Source organism: Salmo salar, chromosome ssa09 (assembly GCF_905237065.1).
Source record: "Salmo salar chromosome ssa09, Ssal_v3.1, whole genome shotgun sequence".
NCBI classification, from domain to species: domain Eukaryota; kingdom Metazoa; phylum Chordata; class Actinopteri; order Salmoniformes; family Salmonidae; genus Salmo; species Salmo salar.
In genome coordinates, this window is record NC_059450.1 from 21,420,587 (window position 1) to 21,446,886 (window position 26,300).

Below are 26,300 nucleotides of genomic sequence, written 5' to 3' on the forward strand. Positions count from 1 at the left end.
TCCCTGGCTGGCCTCAGCCGCCACATCCCTCTGGCCTCTCCTGCTCCCTGGCTGGCCTCAGCCACCACATCCCTCTGGCCTCTCCTGCTCCCTGGCTGGCCTCAGCCACCACATCCCTCTGGCCTCTCCTGCTCCCTGGCTGGCCTCAGCCACCACATCCCTCTGGCCTCTCCTGCTCCCTGGCTGGCCTCAGCCACCACATCCCTCTGGCCTCTCCTGCTCCCTGGCTGGCCTCAGCCACCACATCCCTCTGGCCTCTCCTGCTCCCTGGCTGGCCTCAGCCACCACATCCCTCTGGCCTCTCCTGCTCCCTGGCTGGCCTCAGCCGCCACATCAAAGCTGCCTCAGACGGCCACTCAGGCTTTGTGTCATTACCTAAATCCTTGTAACCCTGATAAAAAGGAATCAACACGGATCCTCTGATACAGATAGAAAGACAAGTGGCATGCACACGTGCCCACCCACCCACACAGTAGGACCAGACACATAGAGCAATGGCTTTACCATACAGTTCTATAAATATGCATACTTAGCAAAAAAAGACAACATCTAATGCCCAGGTCCTTATAAATCTCACTGATGCTAATACCAGAGTAGCACACAGCAGGACCAGGGGGGGGTCTCTGCAGAATGACAGAGTTAGGACCGCTGCGCCTCACAGGGGCTGGAGCCCTGTCCTCACACTGGGAGAGAGGAGCCCTCCACTAAAGCCATGTGCTTTAAACAAGCAGCCCTATCGCCGAGGTCTGCCATCGTTGTGTAATTTGGCCAGATGTTGGGTAATAAAGTCATACTGCAGCGTGGGAAACAGATGGCAGTTTCAGGCTCCGCTCCGTTTTCTCGCTCCCTAACTTTTCTTTCTTTCTCTATTTTTCCTCCTCTCTTCTTCTGTTAATCTCCAAACAAAACAGGGTTTAAATGGCGCTCATAAATAGGGCCCTGCAGTTGAACCGCAATGTGTTTACTGAGCAGGCACAAATCAGGCCTGTGATGAGGTTGTTTACTGAACAGGCAGATACAGCCTGAAGCCAAGGGACTGGGACCGTACGCTTCACGCTTCAAGTAGTCTAACTCTCATTACCCTCACCACCACCTCCTCTTAAACTCTCTACTGCTGCTGGACCCTGGTTCACCCCTCCAGCACAGCAATAGTCCTCTAGACCCACTAGCCATCACATATACTGCATATTCATGGTCCAGTCAATGTGGTAATAATGAACTCCTTAGTGATAGAGTATTGAACAGCAGCATCCCAGTGCTGTACTGTTGTGTGGTGTAGCGTGGTGTGGTGTGGAGGCAGTTCTAGCTCCAGGTCTTACTTGTTGAGGCTCTGGTTGGCTGGGGCCGAGGGGCCGTCACATGATAGGGTGGCATCATGGCCTGAGCAGCCAACATGGTCTAGGGAGCAAAAAAAAACAACTTTTAGCTTCAGATTCAGTGTCCAGTAAGTTATAAGGACATGACAGTTAGGAGGATTTACAGAATAGGGCATATTATGTACACTATATCTACAAAAGTTGCTGACAGGTGTATAAAATCAAGCACACAGCCATGAAATCTCAATAGTCAAACATTGAAGTAGAATGGCCCATACTACAGAGCTCAGTGACATTCAACATGCACCGTCATAGGATGCCACCTTCCCAACAAGTCAGTTTGTCACATTTCTGCCCTGCTAGAGCTGCCCCAGTCAACTGTAAGTGCTGTTATTGTGAAGTGGAAACGTCTAGAAACAACAACGACCAGCCGTGAAGTGGTATGGCACACTTGCTCACAGAATGGGATCACCGACTGCTGAAGCCCATAGTACGTAAAAATCATTTGTCCTCGGTTACAACCCTCACTACTGAGTTCCAAACTGCCTCTGGAAGCAACGTCAACACAAGAACTGTTCGTCGGGAACTTCATGAAATGGGTTTCCATTGGCCAAAAAGCCAACACACAAGCCGAAATCACCACGCACAATGCAAAGCGTCGGCTGGAGTGGTGTAAAGTCCGTCGCCTTTGGACTCTGGAGCAGTGGAAATGCGTTCTCTGGAGTGATGAATCACGTTTAGAGCTGTTGCGGTAACCATATTACCGCCACACCGGCGGTCACGAGTCATGAAGGCAGTCAAATTCCACGTGATAGTTTAGTCACGGTAATTAGGTGTCATGACTCTCCTGTGAGGATCCGAAGATCAGGTTTACAATGGATCTGACTTCCACCAGACCCTCTCACCTGCAGAGGAGAGGAGGGATTGATGTGGGGGTTTTATGACACCTCACGGCCGGTCGTAAATTGTATGCAGCAGAGGACTCTTTTTTTGGTCTTCAGTAGGGGTGATTGGAATCTCTTTGTTACAGAGACGTTTTGCCGCCCAAAAACTCTAACGTCCAAAAGTGAACACCAGGACAATATTTTTAACATCCAAATATGGAGAATGATGAGAGATGGAATATGGGAAATGAATGTCTATTTTGTGATGTCATTAAAAATGGTATAAAAATGATATTACAAAAATATTGTAACTTGAAGAGTACACACTGTATGTCAGGTTTTCATCCTTTACGTTGTGTAGGAAATACCAGGGATGAAGAGAATATTTTTGTTAAGAGAGGAATGTGATTTTAGTTTTCTAATGAGATCATTGTTTTGATGATACTTTGCACAGTAAGTAGCCATGCCAGAGGGAGCTCAGAGAGCGTGTCAGCATGACGGTAACGCCCCCTTTTTACAGGAGTGTATAAAGGATGAATTGAGAATTAACATATCAGACTAGAAGGACTCAAGCTGCAGCTTAGCATTGGTTACAACCCTGAAAATCAACACGAGCTGAAGACGACAAAGTAGCCTCTCTAACAATCAAGGTTACCGTTGAGTAGCTGTTCTAATTACTGTATCTAAGAAAGTCAATTTAAGTAAGACCATCCTGTTACTCTCTTCAAAACATTGTTGACAATACTGCTCTCATCACCACATTGGGGATCATCGACCTGGCTGATTAGCTGTATTCAGAGGACCACTCTTCCAGAATGGGTGAAAGCAAACACCATCCTGTTATTCTGCTAAAGACTACAAGACAAGGCATTAAAGCCACGGACAACTAAGAAGAAGGACATTGTGACCTCTTGTGGACAATTAGAGCCTTACACTTAGAGTTTGGGAGAAGGCCCAATGGTACCCTTTTCATGAAGGCCTGGGTCCAACAGAGATACACGACAAATGAAGACATTCAAACACGTAAATACATTCATTAGTTCTTTAGCCCAAATGGGCGGCGGTTCGGGGCAGAGTATTATGATTACTGTGAGCATAGTTCCAAGTGTATAAGTTTGTATCTCTTTCTTTCTCCCTTTGTTCCTCTCTACTCCTCCCTCTTTTGATAAACAAGCAGTCATGTTGTTGTTAGTCTGCTAGGGACCAGTTTCCATCGTATTACGTTTCTAATCAATAACCTATACCGTGTGTGTATCCTGTGTTATCCTTTAGTTAGTTAGTAAATAAACAATTAAATCAATTTGTGTGGTACAGAATGACCAGTAGAGCTGGGGTTTGAGCAAATGCAAGAAGTATGCAACGTTCAGAATTATGAGACTGATATGAGGTAATGATTAATAAATTACTTATCAATATATATGTCTTATATATCATCTAGAGTTTAATTTGGGAGATGGTAACTCGTTAACCTGTTGGGTCTAGGGGGCAGCATTTGCACGTCTGGATAAAAAAAATGTACCCGATTTAATCTGGTTACTAATCCTACCCAGTAACTAGAATATGCATATACTTATTATATATGGATAGAAAACACTCTAAAGTTTCCAAAACTGTTTGAATGGTGTCTGTGAGTATAACAGAACTCATTTGGCAGGCAAAACCCTGAGACATTTTCTGACAGGAAGTGGATACCTGATGTGTTGTATTGACTTTAAACCTATCCCATTGAAAAACACAGGGGTTTAGGAATATTTTGGCACTTCCTATTGCTTCCACTAGATGTCACCAGCCTTTACAAAGTGTTTTGAGTCTTCTGGAGGGAGATCTGACCGAACAAGAGCCATGGAACGGTGATGTCCCATTAGACACCTGGCGCGCTACTTCATGTTGGGTACCCTCGTTCCAATATGTTATAAAAGAGTATGCATTCGTCCACCTTGAATATTATTCATGTTCTGGTTAAAAAGGCCCTAATGATTTATGCTATACAACGTTTGACATGTTTGAACGAACGGAAATATATTTTTTCCCCTCGTTCATGACGAGAAGTCCGGCTGGCTTACATCATGTGCTAACGAGACGGAGATTTTTGGACATAAATGATGAGATTTTTTGAACAAAACTACATTCGTTATGGACCTGTGATACCTGGAAGTGACATCTGATGAAGAGAATCAAAGGTAATGGATTATTTACATAGTATTTTCGATTTTAGATCTCCCCAACATGACGTCTAGTCTGTATCGCAACGCGTATTTTTCTGGGCGCAGTGCTCAGATTATTGCAAAGTGTGATTTCCCAGTAAGGTTATTTTTAAATCTGGCAAGTTGATTGCGTTCAAGAGATGTAAATCTATAATTCTTTAAATGACAATATAATATTTTACCAATGTTTTCTAATTTTAATTATTTAATTTCTGACGCTGACTTGACTGCCGGTTATTGGAGGGAAACGATTTCCTCAACATCAATGCCATAGTAAAACGCTGTTTTTGTATATAAATATGAACTTGATAGAACTAAAAATGCATGCATTGTCTAACATAATGTCCTAGGAGTGTCATCTGATGGAGATTGTAAAAGGTTAGTGCATCATTTTAGCTGGTTTTATGGTTTTGGTGACCCTGTCTTTGACTTGACAAAACATTACACACAACTCTTGTAAATGTACTGTCCTAACATACTCTAAATTTATGCTTTCGCCGTAAAACCTTTTTGAAATCGTAAAACGTGGTTAGATTAAGGAGATGTTTATCTTTCAAATGGTGTAACATAGTTGTATTTTTGAAAAATTTGAATTTTGACATTTATTTGGATTCAAATTTGCCGCTCTTGAAATGCACCTGCTGTTGATGGAGTGCACCACGGGTGGCACGCTAGCGTCCCACCTAGCCCCAAGAGGTTTAAACAACTTCTTCCGTGGTGCCCCAAATCCTAATGTGTTAATTGTTACATGATTAATTGAATCGAGTAACAATTAAACATAGTTAGTTGATTCGATACTTAACAGTCATCAGATTAATGAAAGTCAAGTCACAGGCTTCTCCAAGCTCTGATGCTGCTGATGGTCATTAGTAGGCTACCAAACTTGCTAACTGCCTGGTACTCATCACTCTATTGTCCCTCTAATCACTCTGACATAAATGCAAATAAGTTCAAAAATCTAATTAAACACTTCATGAGAGACTGAGTTCATGTTGCGCAACATTTCTATAGGCTATGCAATTGCGCGAGAAAATGGCCTCTACTACAAAGAGGAGGATCCCATCAGCTTTCTATAGGTTAGGCCTACTATATTTATTTCTCAACTTTCCTAATATTAAGCCCATTGTTTATCTTTACAACAGGAGTATGGCTTACCTGGTTGGCATGAAAATGAACCATGGGAAAAGCATCCTCCATTCACTATTTAAGTGCATAGATGACATGTATTTTTTCCTGCTGTTCCTGTTTTGAGATTGGACCATTATCATGCACCTTTCTAAATCAAAACAAATTTCACACATATATTATTTAGTATTGTCACAAGTGTAGAGAGGAGTAGGCAGGAGGCTGTCGCAGGTTTAGAACTACTGAATTTATTAAAGCACTATATACTGTATATATATATATATATATAAAAGTGGGACGAAACCCAAAGTGCAAAATAATAAAGTACTCAGGAAATAGTAGGAGAGATTCCTCTCAGGAAAACAAGCAACCTTTACAATGACCGACAAAGACAAATGACAGAGGGAGTATATATACAGTGATAGAGTGGGGATTGGAACCAGGTGTGTGTAATGATGACGAGACAAGTCTGGGGTTGATGAGTGAAGGGCGTTTGCCAGCAGCAGGTTTGGCAGCAGCTAGAAGGCCAGCGACACCGAACGCCTGAGCTGGACAGGAGGGAGAGCCAAAGTGAAGGCTGGTGTGACAAGTATATGTAAAGACAAAATCAAGAATAGTCTGATTGGTGAACATATTAGCCTATCACCGGTGAATTATATATCACTTGTGAATGATGCCCAGCATAAGAATCTGCCTTTTATTTTGTGCGGCTTTTTCGAATCATAGTCGCACACTTCATGTAGCCTAGCCCATAGGCCTATATGTTTTGATAAGGTTTGTATCACAACTAAGCACATTAATCCGCTTTACAATGGGTTTAGAGCCTAACTGGCATACATGAGCAGCGTGTGAGTTTCAAGTTTGGGGAAGATAATTTTCACCACAAAAATGCATTCGTGCTTATAGCCTACTACCATCTGTGCATTGCTGTGCTTATAATGTGAAGAAATAGCCTAATAGCTTAGCAACATTTTAAGCAAAATGTTCTGATCTGTTGCATCAGCCACATTTCGTCAGAAAAAAATTGGGGATGCTAGTGGTTGTATTAATTTGGGATCTATTGCATCCCACAACTGTCCCAGACTATGTTTGGAATATTTATTTCTCGCAAAGAATAGAATAGGTTGACTTTTGTACTATGGGAGAAAGTAGATTGACATAGGCTAGTGCTTTTGCTGTTCGTTAGGCCTACTCATCTTGTTGGCTGACGAAAAGTGAATGTGGACAGTTCTTCAAATATCTTCAATACGCACCTCGGAATTGGATAAGGACGCACACAGATGGGTCCCCGATGTGTCTGTCTTCACTTGTAGCCTGTGAGAAAGACCTGATCACGTGATGGACAGCCATGTGAGTGAGAGTTGCTTTGGAGCGTGCAGCACTCAGGCCACTGACTGCAAAAGGCATGGATTACGGCCACAAAGGGGATGCCGCCTTGAAATTCGAGGCATTATCAAGTGCTTGTCAAATTGTGAATGAGAGACTGATGTAGTGTGTACATCCTGCGCAAAAAAACAAAGCAGAGCTCATGCCTTTCAAGCAACTTTTTTCAAATCATCATTAGAGTCTCATCATGCAGCCTTACAATATATTAAACATCTAAACATATAGCCCAACATTTGTATAACAAATAAAGTTACATTGACAACTCTAAATTAAGCATATAGGAGTACCTAAACACAGAATAGCCACATGTGCGCTGAATAAAATATTAATATTTTATTCAGCTTTGTTCAATTGTATTCTTCACAATATAAAATAATGCCACGGAATTCTAAGCAAATCTTGTCTGCTAAATGAACTAGTGTAGCCCATAGCCAGCTCAGGACCTAACATCAGGACAACTCAGAGTATGCTGTTCTTCTGAAATAGACCACATTTTCTTCATATCATGTTTCTCTAGACCTGTCTAAAATAAATAATGGATTTATTGTGAAGGTGTAGGCTATATTACATGGATTTATTAGACTTTTTAAAATGTAGATGTTCCAAAGGTCTGCCTCAGTGGCTTGAAGCCAGGAGATGCTAAATGTGTTTGTTAATTAACGGTCAATTACCGTGAGAACGACAGTTATTTGCTTGACAATCCCCGGCTGACAAAATTTTGCGACCGCCACAGCCCTAATCACGCTTCACCATCTGCCAGTCTGACGGCTGAATCTGGGTTTGGCGGATGCCAGGAGAATGCTACCTGCCCGAATGTATAGTGCACACTGTAAAAATTTGGTGGAGGAGGAATAATGGTCTGGGGCTGTTTTTCATGATTTGGGCAAGGCCCCTTAGTTAACGCTACAGCATACAGTGACATTCTAGACAATTCTGTGCTTCCAACTTTGTGGCAACAGTTTGGGGAAGGCCCTTTCCTGTTTCAGCATGACAATGCCCCTGTGCACAAAGCGAGGTCCATACAGAAGTGGTTTGTCAAGATCAGTGTGGAAGAACTTGACTGGCCTGCACATAGCCCTGACCTCAACCTCATCGAACACCTTTGGGATGAATTGGAATGCCGACTACGAGCTAAGCCTAATCACCAAACATCAGTGCCTGACCTCACTAATGCTCTTGTGGCTAAATGGAAGCAAGTCCCCGCAGTAATGTTTCAACATCTAGAGGATAGCCTTCCCAGAAGAGTGGAGGCTGTTATAGCAGTAAAGGGGGACCAACTCTATGTTAATGCCCATGATTTTGGAATAAGATGTTCGACAAGCAGGTGTCAACATACTTTAGGTGGTTAGGGACACTACATGACCTAACTAAATCAGGGATGGGAAAACCTATCAAAATTGTAAATGTTCGCAGTACAACAATAAAAGGATCAGACTTTGATTTCAGTACAAAAAAAGTTCTGCCTTCCAGGTCACATAAGGTAAAATATCACAGATCTAAAAGACCACTACATCAATTAGCTTTGAAAGTGTCATCCTTTATCAAAACACGCTCTACATATTTTGAAGTTGGACGCAGTGCAACACATAGTTGTTTAGACAAGACTTCTCTTTAATGACTTCTAGAGACCAGGTAAACAACATGTTCTTCCTGACAATATTTAAGAGCTATCTTTGCTTGTGTTGCTGGGGAATGCATCACGGACATTCCTCACCACATCTCATGTCTATGCTATTTTCTATGCCACTTTATATATCTATCTAACAACCTAATGGTTTTCCAGTTTCCCAGCGTAGGATTTCAAAGGGCCGGCAGCTTGACAGGGAATATTTTGATGTAATTTCTGTGTTGATAAATGAGAAGCAGAATTTCCAGGTTGGAGGGTCTGTGGTTGTGGAGCAGTTGAGCAGGGCCAGGGAGGGCACCTTTCTTTGGCTGCCAGGTGGCCCCAGGCCAAGCCTGTGGAGGAGCCGCACAGTCTGCACCCAGTAACTGGAACACGGAGTAGATCACCGGAACAGCACATACGCACACACACAGCTCCCCTCGACACACACACATTTTTGTGTTCAGTTAAGCCAAATACTTAAATAAATTATCCCGTAAGGCCACAAGGCAGCGGAGGTGAGTGCAGGGATGTGGAGAGCATTTGTTTCAATAAGACCAAAACCCTTGATGGTTTTTCACATCATTACAGAGCAGGGTCAAGGCATTGACTTATTTTCTGACCAATTGAGGGACACCGTCTGGGAAGGAGGGTTTACTGGGCAATTCAACTCTGAGCCCAAGACACGAATGAGCTTTAAGGCCATGGAACACATGGAAAAGCTACAGGATTGTAGGGCATCTGTTAGTATAGACTCCCATTCAGGCCAAGCTGGCAAGAGTGACTGAGGATCAGGGAGAGGAGATTAAAAGGAGGGTAACCTGATTGGGAGTGACTCAAGGCGCACAGTAACCCCTCCCATGAGCTCAGTAAAGGGCTCATGGGAGGGGTTACTCGAGGTCAGAACAACAGGTTGGGTCTCTCTATCTCTCAATGCTGTGCCCTTCATGGCATATGATTACACACAGCAATTAATGCTGCAAACCATTTCCTGCAATTTAGCATCGCAATCAGGGTTATAGATGGGCCCTGCTCCTCCCCAGTCCCTACCTGGTAATGGTGGATGGATGGATGGATGGATGGATGGATGGATGGATGGATGGATGGATGGATGGATGCTGTGTGGCTGGCTGTGGGTGGGTGTGGCTTGGTGAACTGGTAAACTGTGCTCAATCAGAGAGCTGCTGATTGGAGTGGATTGAAGGGGAATGGACAAGGGCTGGGGGGATCACTTTCACAGAGAGCCTTGTGTAACACAGCCAGTCTGGGCCAAGAAAAATATCACCTCAATTGCATTAATTAGACCCAACCTGGACCCCAAAATGATTTGAGAGCAACTGCATTAAAAACATTTTAAAATTAATGCGCACATCCAATCATCCCACCCCGAAAGCTGACGTCTCTCCCCAGCCTCCACGTCCATACAACGACTACAATAAATGCTGCAAGAAGAATAAACACACATTTCCTGTTTGTGTCACGGTTGTCGTAGGTTAAAGCGGACCAAGACGCAGCGGGGAAATGTGCACTCATCTTCTTTTTATTTAACAGACAAAGAAGGTAAACCAAAATAAACACCTACGCAACAAAAACACAACGACTAATAACAGGCCGGTAAGGAACAGAGCTATACACAGCACAATCTCCCACAAAACACTAAAACAAACACATACCTATATATAGGACTCTCAATCAGAGGCAACTAGAAAACACCTGCCTCCAATTGAGAGTCCAATCCCCAATAAACTAAACATAGAAATATAAAGAACTAGACTAAACATAGAAATACATTAACATAGACCAGTGCCCAAAACCCGGAATAATAAATCAAATACACCACTAAACACACAACCACCCCGAACCACATAAAACAAATACCCTCTGCCACGTCCTGACCAAACTACAATAACAAAATAACCCCTATTACTGGTCAGGACGTGACAGTTTGCTTTGAAAGGATCCACTTTCAAAGCAAACGTACAGAAAAACCAAGAACCTATCTGTTTTCTCAGTGTCAAAATAACTGTCAAGTAACCCAAAGCTCTCAGTTTAATCTCCGTCAGCAAATTGCAGAAATCACATCTGTCATGATGACTAGTCAAGCATGACTAATAGGTTTTGTAACTATGATGGTTTCGAATAGGGTTGTAATGCGAACCAAAATAAATGTAGAATCTGATATGAACTGTGAATGATGGTATTAGACTTCTTATTCGCTGTCGAATCAGTGGCGTGGCCCCACCAGAGCCCTTGTGGACAGCCAGCCTTGATTACTCACCTTCCAATATAAGCACAGCCAGCAGTAGACTCAGCAGAACAAATAGTTCTCTTGGTGTGAAAATTCATGTTTGCTTTCAAGGAACGAGCTCCCTGTGAGGATGTTCCCACTGGACACCATTTTGTTCGGCGGTTGGAGGAGAAATTCCCAGAATAGCTTTGCGAACGCTAACTTCAAGGCTTTTCTCCACGAGTGATGGGGGGCCTTTTTACAGAACTTTTGGACAGTATCCTCATTGCTTAACAAAAACAAGCAGTTGATATTGCCCAGACAAAAAGAGATGAGGGTTTTCCTGATTTATAATCCAATAGTAATCAAATGCCCAGCTAAGTGTTTACATCTATGCTTTATTTGAGTAAGAGTGAAACATCAAGGGAGGAAAGGGGAGAAATTGCAACTTCTAATGTTTCTCTGAACCCCAATCAGAGAAAATCACAAAAAGTCTCTAAAATGGTTTTGGCACAAAGCTGAACACAGGTTCCAAGGATTGGATTGTGTGCAGCTTTCAGCCCAGTCAGAGAAGGAGAGTTTCTAATGCATGCTCACCACACTTTATATAGTCTAGCAGGGTTTATAATCTGGGTCTACCTGAACATGAGGTTTTCCATGCTCAGCCTGTGGTTTACAGAAGGACAAGGTCTCATTTTGTTGGGCTGAATAGTCCCAAGGCAACCAGAACTACACTTTTCTCTCTCATAGCTTAAGCCACGAATAGCAGTAATCTTTCTCTCTAAACTCCACAACCTGAGTTACTCTATCATCCAGTCCGTGATGTTGTGGTCTGCAGCTCACTGACCTGGTGGAGGGTGTGTCTCTGGCCCAACAGTTGGAGGGACTGGAACTTCTGCTGCTGCATGATAGCGAACTGGAGCTGGTATCTGCCTGGAGTGGGATGCTGCTGGGGGCTGACACCTCTCACCAGGTTGTAGAGTCTCTTGGTTTCCTCATCCCAAAGACCCTCCTCATCTCGCAAATGCCTGGGGCTATGGGAGCAGAGGAAATTAGATCAAAGATAGTTCCAAAGTTCATGTGTACTGTATGCTTGACAAATTAAGAGTGCTTTTTCTGATGCAAAAAGTTAGGCTCAGACAGCAGTGGAACAGAAAAACCACTGCTGTGGGTTAGTCAAGTGAGTATTTAGGCCTTCTACCATCTTCTCATTGCCAGTCACTTGACCATGCAACCAAGACTGAAATGTGGTATTAGCTCATTAACTGGCCTATTTCTCTCCACATATTGAGTAGTAAGACGGTGAATGAGAGGTAAAGGGGACAGGACAGCGTGTGGCACCCCAGCCACTGCACCCAGATGTCTTCCTGTCAAAACTGACCAATCACAAAAGCAAAGCCGAGAGTAGACCCGTGGCAAACATGGTGCTCATTGAAAACATTGAAACCTCTCCCGCCTCAGGACTCTCAACGCATCACGTTCCATCCGCATCACAAAGCCACAACCTGGAAAGCCAACCTTTGAACGGCTCCACGCATTTCTAACTGGATTACCTCTCATTAGTACTAAGCCTTTTGTATTTTTGGCAATGGGGGAGTCAGGGTTCGCCTCCCAAGTTTACGGCAGAGTCTGTGACAATGAAAAGCACCCCTTCAGCCAAAAAAATGATGCCCTAAAGAGCAAGGAGCTAAGAGAAAAACATGTAAAGGAAGAAAGAGAGAGATTGAGGAAGAGATAAAGAAATAGAAGCCCTAAGTGTCTCATTTCACACAAAAAAGTGAAGAGTTCCTGGAAATTCCTCCCATAAGATGTAATACCATTTGCATACAGTAAGAGTTAAAGAAAATATTATCAGACTTGAAATATCACAATTCGACAAGACATTTTTAGAACAGAACTGAGATAAGGTCTAAAATTAGAATTCAATTAATCTTGAATAACAACATGCGCTGCGATTAAATAATCCAGTGTCGCTCACAAAGGCTACATTAAAAATATTCCTTTCGGGCGTAACCAAACAAAGACACAAGGGATCTGAAAGTCATGTGAACGAGCTATCCGCCCATGCATTTCTCATTTCACATAATGGCATGTATATTGCAAAAAGAACTGGTGCAATCCAGAGCCATTCAAACTTGTTTTCCCCTCTGCTGCTATCAAAAGGTCTGTCTATAAACCCTTTAAGACCACAGATTGTAGATGACCACAAGACAACAACAAAATCCTGATGGATGGTTTTATCTCCATTCATTATTATTGAAGTATTTTCCCCCAAAACTATTCCAAGTGCTGTATGCTTCCGTTAGTCTTTATCACTATCGCTCCACTTGAGCTACATGGGAGGCCAAATCACACATCCCCAGAGTCCCACATCAGGAACCTCAGTTCCTGGCTATTCAATTCAAACACAATAAATAACAAATAGGGAAGGGAAAAAGCAGCCACATCTGAGTTTCCCATTACTGGTACAGTACAGTACAGTACATGTGTGATGCTTTAGCAGCCTGGGGCCTGCACTGCCTGGTCTGCCTGTAACATGGGGGTGTCAGTATGATCCCTGCTGCACTCACCGTACTGTAATATGCTGATATGACTTACAATAACACAGCAATGCGAGCTGAGCACATGTGCAGCATCAATCTAACTCAGCACTGAATGTGGGAAAGAGGCCGTTCTGAAATGACATCATGCTGCTGCAGCCCACCATACCTCTAAGACCTGGTCTGGTCTAGCTGGCCAACATGGACATCATGCTGCTGCAGCCCACCATACCTCTAAGACCTGGTCTGGTCTAGCTGGCCAACATAGACATCATGCTGCTGCAGCCCACCATACCTCTAAGACCTGGTCTGGTCTAGCTGGCCAACATGGACATCATCAGGCTCAGTGGTATTTCCAGAACGTATTTATTTTCTCTTCCCTGTCCTTCGCCTAGTGGGGTATGATAGCTATGGAACACGGAGTACTAGAGCCTATAATGTTGAGAAGCACAGAGCTTGTGGATGGGTTCAGAGTGGTAGTGTGCATCAGCCCATCTCTGATGCGTGTGACTGACATTGAGGTTTAGATGGAGGGAGAGAGGGGTTTAGTCCATGCTGCCTGCTGAGAGGGGCAGGGTGTCTATGTCGACTCATTAGCATGGCCGCCTTATGCCAGGGTGGATTTTCACTCTCCCCTACTTCAGGGGATGCCTCACTCCCGGCACTACATCTGGGTCCAATTGAGGTTTTTATTAAAATGAGGAAGACATCAAACCATTTTTGCTGTGCATTTTTTTTACCCAGTTCATTTTTAAGGTTCTCTTGAGTTTTCTGGTGAGCCGAATTGGCTCTGCAAATGGACAGTCACACAATGTACTGGAATGAAATGCCCCTACAACGTTCAACCAAGTAAAACAACAGTCTGACAAAATATTGAGCAAAACCAAAAATACCAGTATGTGTGTTGCGGTGACCAGGGTCTTAGATGTCCTTGGGTACTGCAGAACCAGAGATGGTGGCCCTGTGGTTATTTGGATATCAAGGAGGAGATGGAGTTGAGTGTACACTCTTAGAAAAAAAGATGCTATCTTGAACCTAAAATGTGTCTTCGGCTGTCCCCATAGAAGAAACCTTTTTGGTTCTAGGTAGAACCCTTTCTGGTTTAAGGAGGAACCCTTTTGGGTTCCATGTAGAACCCTCTGTGGAAAGAGTTCTTCATGGAACCCAAAAGGGTTCTGCCTGGAACCAAAAAGGGTTATTCTATGGGGACAGCCGAAGAACCCTTTTGGAACCCTTTTTTTCAAAGAGTGTAGAGGTTGGGTGCCAAAGTAGAGAGAGACACACATTAGTGTTCTCCTCACTGAGGGGAGTAGAATGCACCAACCATGACGTATTCCAAACCAAAATACACAATAATCACGGTGCTCCATCACAATTTTAAACCACAACTATTACCAATCCAGAAAAGTACCCAATAACTTACTGGAAATGAATTCTTACCTGAGCCAAGAGTCTGATCCAAGATCGGGTAAAATTACCAGAACACATCAGAGGCTGTAGACAATCTGTCCTTCTTTTACTGCATATGCTGGTGGTAAACGAGCAAAAGAGAGCTAACAAGACACCATGCACCTATTGGTCATTCAACCCGATGTTGGAGATTTTCAGGTCAATATAATGCCTGGGAGAAATCAAACATCATTTTACACAACTATGTGGTCGGGAATATTCAAAAACTGGGAAGTCAAGCGTTTCTCCTGACAGCAGAGTTGTGAGTGGTGCGGTGGGTAATACATAGTAGAGGGATGATGGTGTTTATGAATGTGAGTATAGCCAGCAGCCCCTTGCCCCAGGCTGTCAGCAGACTGGAGTGGAGAAGAGTGGGGAAGCAGCGTCTCTCTCTATGTTTCTCAGAGTGCTGAGGCAGCATACCTGGCAGATCCTGGCAACGTGTCGGCACAACAAAGGGCCCAGCTACTCTTTGAAACCCATCATGCTTCACCCCTGTGGTTGCTGCTTAAAGAGCCAGCGTGCTTAACGGTTTCAGTATGTTTGGCACAGACCACAGGCCCCAGTTGTAGGGGGCTCAGGAAATCCTACATTAAAGAAACAGCACTCAAAGTCGAAATCAAGGTAATTTATCCTAATATCTAATCAACAATGTTATACCGCATTCTAAGATCCCTGCGCCAAATTTACTGTTGCGGGTAAAAGGGGGAAAAATAGGGTTTTGTGTTGGTGCTCAGTGGGTACCAAATGGAAAGTTACAGAGAGAAAGTGATAGCATGTTCTTATCAGAGAACTTTTTTACCCGAGCTGTCCAGTGACGAGGTGAAGAATCTCATCAAAATCTCTTATGAAATATTGACCGCAGAGCTCATAAATGGCAACTTACTGTAGTGCACTCAAGAACAGTCTTTTATATGTTTTTTTATGAGAGGATTTCCAGTTAAAAAGCAGAATAGTCCTCACATGAACTGGGATCAAAATAGAGTCAAAATGTGTAAAAGGTGGACAAAAGGAGAAAGTAGATCAGATAAAAAGGACTGACAATAGAAAGAAGGATAATCCATGAAGGTCAATTGATAATTAGGCAACATTTAAAATGTGAAATGTAAAAGTGAACTTGTCTCTCTCTATACAAATACTCTTTGAGATAAATTATATTAAACCCATCTTCCTTCGTTTGTGGAAATAAAAACATTTTAAAAAGGGAAAAGGGCCAGACATTCCAGGAATTCCCTGACAGTTCCATACATAAGGGCGGGCTGGACTGGAAAAACAGAGATCAGGGCCAAACTGTCTGAGACAGTGTCACTCACATATCACTGTAAAAATAGAGCGCAACCATGTATGCTTAACCCTTGCTCAGCCTCCTCTTCCAGAAGCAGCATCCAGCAGGTTGAACCGCCCCGGAACTCACGTGACACAGTCTGGCACACATATTCACGTGTCCATGTGCTCACTTTCTCTCCCTCTCTTTCTCTTCTCAGTCTCCCTCTCTGCAGTCTGCACTGTCCCAATGTGAGGGGAGAGCATGGTTACGGAGGAGGGCTGGAGCAGACGGGCTCTGTGGCTGACTTATTGTTGACTCTGACCCCCTCTTATTCAATGCAATGTATTAGGCTGCCAGGATGCTTCACACACACCAGGCAGCTATCTGTCAACTCCTCTGCTAGCCCCTTAAAAGCTAAATTAAAACGGCTAACAAAATGTTTATTTTCATGTTACATGTCTAATTAAAATTCCCCACTAAGCCCAGAAGTGTTGGAAGTTGAAAATACTTTCCCAAAGACTATCCGTCTTCAATATAAAGGTTCTTCAGAGACCATCAAACCTGCCTTAAGGTTTTATTGACTGCGATCAAATAGTCTGCCACAAACTAAAGCGCCTATAAAATTGTCCAAAGTCGATTATACAGAAAATCCTCAAAATGTTAATTTTCACCTACGTGAATGACGCTCTCAGAATGGTCACACTAAAAACCTCTCAAGGGGTTGAGCACAGCTCTTGTGAACCTCTCACTGGCAAGCACTATCAGGGAGACCAAGAGAAAGGCACCCGCATTAGGAATAGCCTAGAACTTAGAAAAGCACACCCTAGACACACACTTGGAGAGCCCTCTCCAAAATGACTGATGTGATCCGAGCTGCTTCTGTAAAAACAGATGACACATGGGGGTAAAAAAAATGTGGCATTTCCTTTAGACCAATACAGTGCATTCTATTGATGGCAGTGATGCATTAAATCAAAATTAGTGTTCAAGTCACTGATCAGAGATGTTCCAAGAAATGGAAGGGTTGCAATCATCCATCACAATAAAGGCTTAAGCCTGTCGAGAGAAAGAGAGCACAATATTTCTAATGCCCCAGCAGTTTGGAATATAAGTTACCTTTGACCATCAGACCAACATAAAAGAGTAAATATGTAGTCTAGTAGAAAACCAAAAATGTTTTTTAAAGCATTGCATGCATCTTTAAATCTCATGTTCGTAGCGGCATACAGTGGAGCCGACATGTTTTTAGGATTTCCACACATGGGGCAAATTTTTTAGCAGTGCATTTTATAAACGCATTTCATGCAATTCTACGTAATTTACACGATAGAATACAATAACAACAATAACAATAGCATATTATTGTTTTCATACCACACAGGAGGTCAAATGCAGGCTACCGTGCAACTCTCTATTCAGGTAAGATGTCATTTTGGAACTTTATTTAAAAAGACATTTGTATTTATAATAATTTGTTTTAACATTCTTGTATATCATTGTTATTGTAGGCTTATTTATTCATCTAAACCACTTCTTTAAATATGCAAAATGTGTTTTGTAGAGACATTTTTGTTGGCTAAATTAAGTTCAATCTGTCTTTTTAATTGTGTGCCCCTATTTAGTTGAAGATAGGTTCTAAAGTAGGCCTTTTGTAAATTAAATAGGCCTTTTGAAAAATAAATATCATTATGTCACAACAGTCTTCAAGAATGGACCAAGGCGCAGCGGGAATGTGGATACTCATAGTTTTAATCAACTCAAGTAAGGCATCCACAGGAAAAACCAATAAACAAGACAGCAACAGTTTTGCAGGCTATCAAACGCAGTGCAAAAACAACTACCCACAACCCCAAAGAAAAACACACACTACTATATAGGACTCCCAATCAAAGGCAACTCAACACACCTGCCTTCAATTGGGAGTCCAATCACCAACACAACACTTAACACACAAAACCTTGCCACGTCCTGACCAAAACTAATACAATTGTTCCCTCTGCTGGTCAGGACGTGACACATTACTGTCATTTGTTGGGTACAATATGCACTAGCCCTTCTTTGTAATTGCTGCAATTGAAAACCCTAGTCATTGGAGACTCCATTACCTGCAATATTAGATTTAAAACGAATCATCCAGCGATCATACACTGTTTGCCAGGGGGCAGGGCTACCAACGTTAAGGCTAATCTGAAGATGGTGCTGGCTAAAGCTAAAATTGGCGAGTGTAGAGATTATAGGGATATTGTTATCCACGTCGGCACCAACAATGTTAGAAGGAAACAGTCAGAGGTCACCAAGCGCAACATAGCTTCAGCGTGTAAATCAGCTAGAAAGATGTGTCGACATCGAGTAATTGTCTCTGGCCCCCTCCCAGTTAGGGGGAGTGATGAACTCTACAGCAGAGTCTCACAACTCAATCGCTGGTTGAAAACTGTTGTCTGCCCCACCCAAAAGATAGAATTTGTAGATAATTGGCCCTCTTTCTGGGACTCACCCACAAACAGGACCAAGCCTGGCCTGTTGAGGAGTGACGGACTCCATCCTAGCTGAAGGGGTGCTCTCATCTTATCTACGAACATAGACAGGGCTCTAAGTCCCCTAGCTCCACAATGAGATAGGGTGCAGGCCAGCCTGCCAGCTTAGTGGAGTCTGCCACTAGCACAGTCAGTGTAGTCAGCGCAGCTATCCCAATTGAGACCGTGTCTGTGGCTAGATCTAGATTGGGCAAAACTAAACATGGCGGTGTTCGCCTTAGCAATCTCACTGGAATAAAGAGCTCCTCCATTCCTGTCATTATTGAAAGAGATTGTGTTATCTCACATCTCAAAATAGGGCTACTTAATGTTAGATCCCTCACTTCCAAGGCAGTTATAGTCAATGAACTATTCACTGATCATAACCTTGATGTGATTGGCCTGACTGAAACATGGCTTAAGCCTGATGAATTTACTGTGTTAAATGAGGCCTCTCCTCCTGGTTACACTAGTGACCATACCCCCCGCCATCCCGCAAAGGCGGAGGTGTTGCTAACATTTACAATAGCAAATCATTTAAAAAAAAGACGTTTCGTCTTTTGAGCTTCTAGTCATGAAATCTATGCAGACTACTCAATCACTTTTTAAAGCTACTGTTTACAGGCTCATATACAGCGTCCCTCACGAAGTTCCCTGAATTCCTATCGGACTTTGTAGTCATGGCAGATAATATTCAAATTTTTGGTGACTTTATTATTCACATGGAAATGTCCACAGACCCACTACAAAGGGCTTTCTGAGCCATCCTACGACTCAAGGGGGTTTTGTCCAACATGTCTCCGGACCTACTCACTGCCACAGTCATACTCTGGACCTAGTTTTGTCCCGTGGAATAAATGTTGTGGATCTTAATGTTTTTCCTCATAATCCTGGACTATCGGACCACCATTTTATTACGTTTGCAATCGCAACAAATAATCTGCTCAGACCCCAACCAAGGATCATCAAAATCCGTGCTATAAATTCTCAGACAACCCAAAGATTCCTAGATGCCCTTCCAGACTCCCTCCACAGGACGTCAGAGTACAAAAATCAGTTAACCACCTAACTGAGGAACTCAAGTTAACCTTGCGTAAATCCCTGGATGCAGTCGCACCCCTAAAAACAAAAAACATTTGTCATAAGAAACTAGCTCCCTGGTATACAGAAAACACCCGTGCTCTGAAGCAAGCTTCCAGAAAATTGGAACGGAAATGGCGCTACACCAAACTGGAAGTCTTCCGACTAGCTTGGAAAGACAGTACCGTGCAGTATCGAAGAGCCCTCACTGCTGCTCGACCATCATATTTTTCCAACTTAATTGAAGAAAATAAGAACAATCCAAAATACATTTTTTTATACTGTCGCAAAGCTAACTAAAAAGCAGCATTCCCCAAGAGAGGATGGCTTTCCCTTCAGCAGTGAAAAATTCATTAACTTCTTTGAGGAAGAAAATATGATCATGAGAAAGCAAATTAAGGGCTCCTCTTTAAATCTGCGTATTCCTCCAAAGCTCAGTTGTCTTGAGTCTGCACAACTCTGCAAGGACCTGGGATCAAGGGAGACGCTCAAGTTTTTTAATACTATATCTCTTGACACATTGATGAAAAATAATCATGGCCTCTAAACCGTCAACCTGCATACTGGACCCTATTCCAACTAAACTACTGAAAGAGCTGCTTCCTGTGCTTGGCACTCCTATGTTGAACATAATAAACGGCTCACTATCCACCGGATGTGTACCAAACTCACTAAAAGTGGCAGTAATAAAGCCTCTCTTGAAAAAGCCAAACCTTGACACAGAAAATATTAAAAACTATCGGCCTATATCGAATCTACCATTCCTCTCAAAAAAAATTGAAAAAGCTGTTGCACAGCAACTCACTGCCTTCCTGAAGACAAACAACGTATACGAAACGCTTCAGTCTGGTTTTAGACCCCATCATAGCACTGAGACTGCACTTGTGAAGGTGGTAAATGACCTTTTAATGGCGTCAGACCGAGGCTCTGCATCGGTCCTCGTGCTCCTAGACCTTAGTGCTGCTTTTGATACCATCGATCACCACATTCTTTTGGAGAGATTGGAAACCCAAATTGGTCTACACGGACAAACTCTGGCCTGGTTTAGATCTTATCTGTCGTAAAGATATCAGTTTGTCTCTGTGGATGGTTTGTCCTCTGACAAATCAACTGTAAATTTCGGTGTTCCTCAAGGCTCCGTTTTAGGACTACTATTGTTTTCACTATATATTTTACCTCTTGGTGATGTCATTCGGAAACATAATGTTAGCTTTCACTGCTATGTGAATGACACACAGCTTTACATTGATGAAACACAGTGAAGCCCCAAAATTGCCCTCCCTGGAAGCCTGTGTTTCAGACATAAGGAATTGGATGGCGGCAAATGTCTTACTTTTAAACTCGGACAAAACAGAGATGCTTGTTCTAGGTCCCAAAAAACAAAGAGATCTTCTGTTGAATCTGACAATTAATCTTGATGGTCGTACAGTTGTCTCAAATAAAACTGAAGGACCTCGGCGTTACTCTGGACCCTGATCTCTCTTTTCACAAACATAACAAGACTTTCAAGGACAGCTTTTTTCCATCTATGTAACATTGCAAAAATCTGAAACTTTCTGTCCAAAAATTATGCAGAAAAATGTATCCATTCTTTTGTCACTTCTAGGTTAGACTACTGCAATGCTCTACTTTCCGGCTACCCGGATAAAGCACTAAATAAACTTCAGTTTAACTTCAGTTAAACACGGCTGCTAGAATCTTGACTAGAACCATTTTTTTTTATCATATTACTCTAGTGCTAGCCTCTCTGCACTGGCTTCCTGTTAAGGCAAGGGCTGATTTCAAGGTTTTACTGCTAACCTACAAAGCATTACATGGGCTTGCTCCTACCCATCTTTCCAATTTGGTCCTGCCGTACATACCTACACATATGCTACGGTCACAAGACGCAGGCCTCCTTGCTGTCCCTAGAATTTCTAAGCAAACAGCTGGAGGCAGGGCTTTCTCCTATAGAGCTCCATTTTTATGGAATGGTCTGCCTACCCATGTGAGAGGCGCAGACTCAGTCTCAACCTTTAAGTCTTTACTGAAGACTTATCTCTTCAGTAGGTCCTATGATTGAGTGTAGTATGGCCCAGGAGTGTGAAGGTGAACGGAAAGGCACTGGAGCAACGAACCGCCCTTGCTGTCTCCACCTGGCCGGTTCCCTCTCTCCACTGGGATTCTCTGCCTCAAACCCTATTACAGGGGCTGAGTCACTGGCTTACTGGTGCTTTTCCATTCCATCCCTAGGAGGGGTGCGTCACTTGAGAAGGTTGAGTCACTGACGTGATCTTCCTGTCCGGGTTGCCCCCCCCCCCTTTGATTGTGCCGTGGGGGAGATCTTTGTGGGCTATAGTCGGCCTTGTCTCAGGATGGTAAGTTTGGCTGAAGATATCCCTCTAGTGGTGTGGGGGCTGTGCTTTGGCAAAGTGGGTGGGGTTATATCCTGCTTGTTTGGCCCTGTCTGGCGGTATCCTCGGTGTCTCCTGACTCCTCCTGTCTCAGCCTCCAGCATTTATGCTGCAGTAATTTATGTATCGGGGGGCTAAGGTCAGTCTGTTATATCTGGAGTATTTCTCCTGTCTTATCCGGTGTCCTGTGTGAATTTAAGTATGCTCTCTCTAATTCTCTCACTCTTTTTTTTCTCTCTTGGAGGACCTGAGCCCTAGGACCATGCCTCAGGACTACCTGGCCTGATGACTCCTTGCTGTCCCCAGTCCACCTGGTCGTGCTGCTGATCCAGTTTCAACTGTTCTGCCTGCGGCTCTGGAACCCTGACCTGTTCACCGGACGTGCTACCTGTCCCAGACCTGCTGTTTTCAACTCTCTAGAGACAGCAGGAGCGGTAGAGATACTCTGAATGATCGGCTATGAAAAGCCAACTGACATTTACTCCTGAGGTGCTGACCTGTTGCACTCTCTACAACCACTGTGATTATTATTATTATTTCACCCTGCTGGTGGTCATCTATGAACATTTGAAACATCTTGGCCATGTTCCTTTATAATCTCCACCCGGCACAGCCAGAAGAGGACTGGCCACCCCTCATAGCCTGGTTCCCCTCTAGGTTTCTTCCTAGGTTCTGGCCTTTCTAGGGAGTTTTTTCTAGCCACCGTGCTTCTACACCTGCATTGCTTGCTGTTTGGGGTTTTAGGCCGGGTTTCTGCACTGCACTTTGGGACATCAGCTGATGTAAGAAGGGCTTTATAAATACATTTGATTGATTGATATAGCCTGTTAACTTTTGTGAAGGTTTAAACCAGTTTGCAAGTGTTTTGTTTAATTCTGTTGAGCTATTTTTTGGGCCAAATTAAGTCCCAACTGTAATGTGTTTGCCGTGATATAAACTACATGACCAAAAGTATGTGGACACTTGCTTGTCGAACATCTCAACCCAAAATCATGGGCATTAATATGGAGTTGATACCCCCTTAGCTGCTATAACAGCCTCCACTCTTCTGGGAAGGCTTTCCACTAGATGTTAGAACATTGTTACAGGGACTTGCTTCCATTAAATCAAAAGAGCATTAGTGAGGTCAGGCACTGCTGTTGGGCGATTAGGCCTGGCTCGCAGTCGGCGTTCCAATTAATCCCGAAGGTGTTCGATGGGGTTAAGGTCAGGGCTTTGTGCAGGCCAGTCAAGTTCTTCCACACCGATCTCAACACACCATTTCTTCCCCAAACTGTTGCCACAAAGTCGGAAGCACAAAATTGTCTACAATGCCATTGTATGCTGTAGCATTAAGATTTCCCTTCACTGGAACTAAGGGGCCTAGCTCGAACCATGAAAAAAAGCCCCAGAACCTTATTCCTCCTCCAACAAACTTTACAGTTGGCACTATGCATTGGACAGAAAGCGTTCTCCTGACATCCGCCAAACCCAGATTCGTCCGTCGGACTGCCAGAAGGTGAAGCATGATTCATCACTCCAATGAATACGTTTCCACTGCTCCAGAGTCCAATAGTGGCAAGCTTTTCACCACTCCAGCTGACACTTGGCATTGCGCAAGGTGATCTTAGGCTTGTGAGCGGCTGCTTGGCCATGGAAACCCATTTCATGAAGCTCCCAATGAACAGTTATTGTGCTGACATTGCTTCCAGAGGCAGTTTGGAACTCGGTAGTGAGTATTGTAGCCGAGGACAGACAATTTTTACAGGCTAGTACATAGCGCTTTGCATTCAGCCCATAGAGTTACATTTTTGTCTCATCAGACCACAGAATAGATGGTCTTTTGCGCTCAGTCATTCACATGCCTTTTTGCAAACTCCAGACGTGCTGCCATGTGCCTTTTTCTCAGGAGTGGCTTCCGTCTGGCATAAAGCCCAGATTGGTTATTTTTTTATTATTGTCTACATTGACTTGAACACGATCAAACATCTCTGGAGAGACCTGAAAATAGATGTGCTGCAACGCTCCCCATCCAACCTGACAGAGCTTGAGAGGATCTGCAGAGAAAATTTCTAAAACCTGTTTTTGCTTCGTCATTATGGGTTATTGTGTGCAGATTGATGAGGGGAAAAAAATCAATGTAATCAATTTAGGAATAAGGCTGTAAAACCTAACAAAATCTGAAAAAAGTCAAGGGGTCTGAATACTTTCCGAAGGCACTGTATATAGTGTAGGCTACAAAATAAACTTTCCAGTGACACTGACTCACCCAATGATGAAGAGGAAGCATAGGCTAGTCACCAGTGGTGGCCGATGCGCTCGTGCCAATATCTCAAGATAAGCTACTTTGAAAAACAGTGATGTTCGTTCATGATCACTCAAAAGCTTCTACAGACAGATTAGTCTTCTCTTTTCAGCAGTAGGCATTTGCTTTCCAAACGGAAGGCCTGTGTTTTTTCTCGTGATTGTATTTAGAAATTTGTGAAAGGCAAACTGACAGCTGCAACCAACCATAGAAATATAATACATAGATGGCAGTCCCCAGTCAAGTCAGGACTGGCAGTCATTGCTAGTGTACCACTGAGTTTAACAGTCAAATTGCCAGGGTTAGAGGTTCCAAAATCCTTGTATGGATTATATCTATGGCCACAATACAACAAGCTGTTCTATATTTGGCACGTGTGCTGCCCAAATTGTGGCCTTCCCGACTGTAAGTGTAGTAAAAATGTATCCACATATATTGTTTAGAAGCTATTGATACAAGTAAATTATGCTCTATGGTGTAGTATATTGAAATATTTTATTTGTCTATTCAGTCAGGAGTAAAATATTTTTTTATAGCCTAATTTTGGCAAAATTATTTACATTTATCAGGGGGTGCTGCAGCACCAGCACTCCTACTTCCCGTGGCTATGCAGCACAGAGTAAACTACAGGAGCAGGTCTGTAAAAACAGAGCTGACTATTCTTTATGAGGCCCCCACTGCCTCAGCACCACTCTAAACCTGCTGCTCTGTGTGACTGTATACAACTGCCCAGCATCTCAGACTCCAGTCTCTCTGAGAAGAGGAATGGCTGTTTACCTTGGCAGTGGAGCTCGTTGAGATTGTGAAGAACCATTCCATCTCCACAGCCTTTGGGGAGGGCAAATACCACTGGTGAAGCACAATGGTAATGCTGCCCAAAGCAACACAAAAGGTCTCAGGAAAAGAGGTGAAGTGAATGACAAATGGACAACTGGCTGCATATGAGTTTTTTTTATTTAACTAGGCAAGTCAGTTAAGAACAAATTCTTACTTACAATGACGGTCTACCTCGGACAAACCCTAACCCGAACGACACTGGGCCAACTGTGCGCTGCCCTATGGGACTCCCAATCGCGGCCGGGTGTGATACAGCCTGGAATCGAACCAGGGTCTATAGTGACGCCTCGATCACTGAGATGCAGTGCCTTTGACCGTTGTGGTGCCACTCGGGAGGTTGGTGGCACCTTAATTGGAGAGTATGGGCTTGTGGTAATGGCTGGAGCGGAGTAAAACGGTATCCAATACATGGTTTCCATGTGTTTGATGCAATTCCATTTGCTCCGTTCCAGACATTTTTATGAGCCGTCCTCCCCTCAGCGGCTGGTATGCTGGTGACGAGTGGAGAAATTATTTTACTATTCAAATAGTATCATGAATTATTGTCGGATATCCAAAAGACATAGTTTTTAACCTGAGCATTGTTGTGTGAGGGAGAGGCTGGCGCTCTATTGCTGCAGCTGCAGAGTGGAAGCGAGCAGATGGCGGCAGAGAGCGAGATGCTACTCGGCTACAACCAAGACCAGCTAACTTGTAGCAGCCACAATGTTATTTATCATTCCATATAACAGTACATGTCTTGACTGGAGTAGCCTAGATAAGCTAACCAGCTATAGCTACCTAGGCTAATTGAGGCCACACTGTGCTTTCTCCCTAACCCATTCAGATAAAACAACAGCGTACCTGTTGGTTGCTCTTTCTAGCCTACTCCTCATTTCGCAAACTTTTAAGTCCGTAATTTTATTCCATCTAGCATTGCATTAGTGAACTCTCACTCCACTTGCTACACATTGAGCCGCTTTGATTGATTGGCCAACATAAACAACAAGCTACACATGTGAAGGCTATGGTGCGCACGTCATAAAAACTACATTGAAAAGCTTGCTGTTTTTATTAAATCAATGGCAAAGAATGTTTGTTTTCCTCAATTTGTGGGTGTGGTCGAGGGGAATTCATTATTATGTGAATATCGACTCGGACTATAGATGCGGTAAAGAGTCAATGAAACGCTGACGTTCAACAAATCTGA